This window comes from Glycine soja, chromosome 18, assembly GCF_004193775.1.
Source record: "Glycine soja cultivar W05 chromosome 18, ASM419377v2, whole genome shotgun sequence".
NCBI classification, from domain to species: Eukaryota; Viridiplantae; Streptophyta; class Magnoliopsida; order Fabales; family Fabaceae; genus Glycine; species Glycine soja.
Genome location: NC_041019.1, coordinates 34,762,057 through 34,767,788, shown reverse-complemented (window position 1 = coordinate 34,767,788; position 5,732 = coordinate 34,762,057). Strand labels below are relative to the sequence as shown.

Below are 5,732 nucleotides of genomic sequence, written 5' to 3'. Positions count from 1 at the left end.
ATCTGATGGTGAGGGCAACTGGCACATAGTTTCTTAAATCGCTCCCAATACTCATACAGGCTCTCTCCACTGAGTTGTCTAATACCTGAGATATCTTTCCTGATGGCTGTGGTCCTGGAAGCAGGGAAAAATTTTTCTAAGAATACTCTCTTAAGGTCATCCCAGCTCGTGATGGACCTTGGAGCAAGGTAATACAACCAGTCCTTTGCCACTCCCTCTAATGAATGAGGAAAAGCCTTCAGAAATATGTGATCCTCTTGGACATCTGGGGGTTTCATGGTGGAGCAGACAATATGAAATTCCTTCAAATGTTTGTGCGGGTCTTCACCTGCAAGGCCATGAAACTTTGGAAGCAAATGAATTAGTCCAGTTTTAAGAACATATGGGACATCCTCATCAGGGTATTGGATGCACAAGCTTTCGTAGGTGAAATCAGGTGCAGCCATTTCCCTTAGAGTCCTCTCACGAGGTGGAGGTTGTGCCATGTTCTCAGAATGTGCAAAATCAGAATGCTCAGAATCAGAATGCTCAAAATTATAATGCTCAAGATCAGGATGTTCAAAATCACCAATAACAGAATGCACAGATTCACCAGTTATGGAATGCTCAAAATGATCAAAAGGTATAAAATGATGCCTAACTAATCTATGAAATGTCCTATCTATCTCAGGATCAAAGGGTTGTAAGTCAGATGGATTGCATCTAGTCATACACTACATTCAGCATGCACACAACTAGTTGCCTTGTCATGTAAATAAAGGTGTAGGTTTGAACTACAGCTACCCTCAAATGATATCCAAATGACTTGAAATTTTGTGAGCAACCCTATAAAATGATGAGAAGATAGCACAAAAAATTTCAGACAAAAATTCAAAGTCTAACTATGAAAGCTAAAAATGGTAGGTTAAGAAAAATAAGTGAATAAAACTTGAAAAATAAAAAACTTTTGACAGAATCACTTTTTTTGGACGATGGAGACCTCAGCCGGCCTACGACAGGCTGCCATGGCGTAGGAAATTTTTTTCTACCCCAAATGCATATATAATAATTGCGATTCTGATAACCGGAGCAAAAGTTATGGCCGTTTGAAGTTTTGACAAACACAAAATTTGCTAGTTTTTTGGAACTTTCAAATCTGACCAAACTAAAGGCTCTAGCTATTTTTCCCACACAATATGGATTAAAAGAAGTTACCACAAAAAAATTCAGCCAAAAATAACAACCCTAGCTACTAAAACAAAAAATCTCAAATAATTCAGCATGAGTGGTCGCTAAAATCCGTCTCTAATTGATTTCTACTACTACTCTGTTTTCAAGCACAATCTTCACAGCAAAACACCCAAGACTGAAACAGGGGAAACGCTTAATGGTAAAACTGAAACAGAACACACATTAAACAAAATACCAGGACACTAATCAACACTAACACACATACTAACACAATACTAACAATTAAACATAAAACACGAAAGGATTAAACACACAACACTAGCTAGCTATTATGAACCTTTGGACACTGCTCCCCGGCAACGGCGCCAAATTTGATCGAGGCCGTACCCGAATCAAATAAACATGAAAATGCAGTAACTAGGAAGTGATCCTAGGTCGTTTCCCAACGAGCAGTGACAAACCAAATGTTCATAATATACTTGCAGTAACAGTAACGATTGGGGGGGGTTTGTTTGTTTTGTGATTAAAGAGCAGAACAAGTAAACTGAAATACGAAACTACTAATATTAAAAACGGGTTGTTTCCTCTGATTCAGAAGCCATTCTCTTATCCTGGGTTGGAGAATTCGTCCCTAATAGTCAACCACTTAATCCAACCCTATTTCAATTTACTAAGCGAAAATCAACTTAGGGTTTTCAATACGTGATTAGGCACCACATACACCAGTTCGCCCTTCGTCCATTAAGCATGAACGCAAGTTAGGCTCAGAGGCAATTAATCGAACACGAAGCGTGCACTGATTAATATTCACGAATTTGGGATACTGGTGAAGGGAGAACTGCCAGGAAACCACATTACAAGCGAAACCTCAAAGAGAGTTGGGCTTCGTCCTCAAAAGGAAACAACACCAGAAAATCTAGCCTTCCATGGATTCAAACAGAAAACGCAATTGAAACATGAAGCAGAAACGTAAATGAATAGAAACATAAACGAAAGTAGAAGAAGAAGCAAGAACGAAATTGTAATTAGAAGCAGAAAACGTAAAATTGCATTACGAACTCAGAAACGTCAAAACAGAAAAACGAAAACCCTAAAACAAAGCTCTGAATAATGAATAGCATAACAGAATGGAATGCCCTCACGAATCCCAAGGCAGCTATTTAAAAAGAGTCACTCAAAGTCACTGGGCCCTATTACAATACTCTGGCCCAAAACGAAATAAACACTGAACAACATAAAATAAAATTGCGAAATTTCCTAATTAGAAATTAACTAAGGTAAGCGCTGCTTTATTTGCCCTCTTCAAGTCCACAACCAAAATCCGGATTAAGCCCAATGTTTCATTAATTCCTGAAATTAGATTAAAAACATCAAATTAACTAATTGAGCCCAAATAATAAAACTGCCTAATTAATTGACAATTAAGACCAATCAATAATTAAAATGGTGCAAAAAGGGTTTAGAAAATAGAAGAAAATGATGGCACATCAGTCGTAGCCCATTTTCTTCAAGGATTTACAGACTCCATTAAAGAAAAACTTTGGTAGAATTCGTAGCATGTTGGATCCTAGTAGACCAGATGAGATTTTTGTCAATGGCCGACACAAAGCCAATCAATCAGAGTCTTCTGTTCAGGCTTGTACCCCATACCCCATGGGGATCAACATCGCTAGAGGTGTAGATGTGGTCCAAGGAAACAAGGGGGTGAGAAGAGGAGAAAGGTGACGCCGACGTCAACACGATGGAGGGAGGAATCCGGGGAGCCAAAGTAGGAGGAGGCGACAAATGGGGAGCACTCATGGTCACCACACTGGGACTCAACAAGGGTGCAACAATGATGGACGACGGAGCCATGACAGGACCAGCCAAAGTGGCTAGCGCATCAACTCCAACAACAAGAGTGGCCTCCTGAACAGGCACAATAGGAAGAGGTAGAGGAACAGTAACAACAAGAGCAGAAGCCTCAATGGCCGATGGAACCAAAGGCACATCTTGTAAACTTGAAGGGCGACCTGAACTGGGCGTCAACCTTGAACTTTTCCTTAGTTCACGAAGGCTAAAAAATTCTTACAACCTGACACCCCAACGCCATCATCTCGCTTCCTCTTAGCCAAAATAGAGAAAGGAGCACCAAGGGCGACCTCAGCAACACCAACAACATGGCCAACCTCAACAATAGGGGCAACAACAGACGGTGGCACAGTCCCACCAACAGGTTCAACCTGCTTCATAAGTGGCCTCCAAGGGAAGTCACCTATAATACCTACAAGACAAGTAACAACAACACAAGCATATGTTAGTTCAGGCCAACACCTACCTTAGACACAAAAGAGGACAAGGTAAGACACTTTGTTGTCCAAGGCTGGTTGAACATCAATGGCAAATCATCAGCCCCGACATCAGTATCGAGGACCTTGAATAAACGGTCCTTGAAACGGTGAAAAACATTCATGTCAAACTTGAACAACTTCTTAGACATGTTGTTTAAGGAGACCCAACCGATCTTGCTTGTTAAGTTCATCTAAAAAAAATACAAGAACACTAGCACACTAGGCCGAATGTTGAAGAAAGGGCACAAGACCTCAAAGGTCCTCACCATGGCCCAACTATTGGGGTGGAGTTGGGAAGGGGACAAGTTCAAGTGTTCAAGGAGAGCACACTAGAATGTGATCAAGGAGAAAATGAGACCCAAAACCCCAAATAGGCACCTGTACATAAAAAAGAAGGGCGAATTGTTCGACCCAACCCTTAAGAAAGGAAAGTCATCACTCTCGCAAGCCTGGATGACTATCTTCTAGAAGTCCTCAAGGCTTGCCAATTTTACTTGGCATTGCAGTGCAACGACGTTCACTACAAAGGTGATGAAGGACCTATACTTCAGAACATCGTCCCTCACTCATTCAAAGCCAACAACGACATGAGGGACGATGGCGACCCAACACTATGGCTACGATACATGTGGGGGGACGACCTAACATCCCCACACTTCTCCTTGATCCCCCAAAAATAGAAGGAGGGAGAATCACAGTGACCGAGATAGGTTCCCCGATCGGGGAAGCAGTGGAAGGCTGCGCCCTCTCGCGGAGGCAAGAAGTACCTCCACCAGTACAACATGAAACCCTCAACCACTCCAAGGAAAAGAATTCATTGTCAGAAGCACAATGGCGGGTGTCCTCTGAGGAGGAGCCGCCAATGGAAATGACCTTCTAGTCCACCAGGGTTGTTGAATTGAACCCCCGGAGTCACTACCACCTATGCCAATGGCGAAGTCAGAAAGGAATGAAGACATTGTTAGAAAAAAAATACCTTGAAGATTGAAGAAGATGAATACAAGAGAAAGGAAATCATAAAACTGCGAGTACAAGAACAAAGAAAATTCAGAAAAAGAAGGCAGAAATTCTATGTGACGGTGGTCACGAATCAAATGTCCACTCCATTTAAAGAGAAGGCAGACTCTTTGGTAACTGGCGGGAGCTGAAGTGGTGCCCTAATGTTTTGCACCAGGATGCAGGCCCACTCACCCACACACCATATCTCAGTATGTGCCCACTCCATGAGTGACACATATGCAAGAGTACTTCACGTTCGCCGCACACACGTGCAGCAATAGACGAAACGTAACGTGTGACACTCTATACTCCGACATACATATACTTAAGAAAAACATATAAAATACGGAATTTAATTGAATCAATTTTATTCAAATCATTTAAACAAATTCACATGGGTAGAATGGTCACATTCACTTCACTGTTACCAAATAAAACTTATTAAAAATATCTCCGACTCAAAACAAGGTCGTCCAAAACTCCAAAGAATGAACTAAAGACTCAGCATGTGAAACAAAATGATAAAAACTACATGTCTAGAACTTTATGCAATTAATACAGAATCCCATGTCCCAATGTCACATCCTATCAGAGCATTGTGTTTCAACGTCCTTTAACATGAGATTCTCCATAGCCATCTACTTAACTATCTGCTCCCACGAACACAAAGTTCGAGATCATTACAGGATCCAAACATAAACAATACACCGGGAATGAGTTATCACATTCCTAACTAATAGAGAGAAACGAGATAACATAGATATACATATCATATAAATCAAATGCAGCTTACTTTAACACAACTCATGTCATTCCACCACTTACACGTAACATCACATCTCAACACTACACGTCTCACACATTTTCACATCATTCAAGTACTCAAGGAACAAAACACAATATCACTCAACCAATCAATATTGATCAATACACAAGTGTTATGCAAAAAATATATTAAGACTCAATCCTATATGCAATGTGGTACCATCTCAGTGAAAAACCTCATCGGGCGCCTAAGAGTACATGACAAGACAGACCACACACCGGTAAGTTAGGTCACTATCACTAGGTAAAATCATAGAGAGACCAGTCAGAGTTACTCTGTTTTGCGAGAACTCTCCAATCATATGGGATTAGCATAGGCTTCAAGGAACATTCAAACCGAGTGTATTTACCCCAAGGCTTACACTCCAAGAGTTTGTTAGGGCCCCTCCCTCCTAATTTAGGTCCAAC

The 5,732-nt window shown here is 41.1% G+C and overlaps 1 non-coding gene across 1 annotated transcript; it reads left to right on the top strand.

Annotated features, from left to right (window-relative positions):
* LOC114397829 lies at positions 1–107 on the top strand. Its single transcript, XR_003663447.1, has one exon. It is a non-coding gene; the product is annotated as a small nucleolar RNA R71 (small nucleolar RNA).
* The last annotated feature ends 5,625 nt before the right edge of the window (positions 108–5,732 follow it).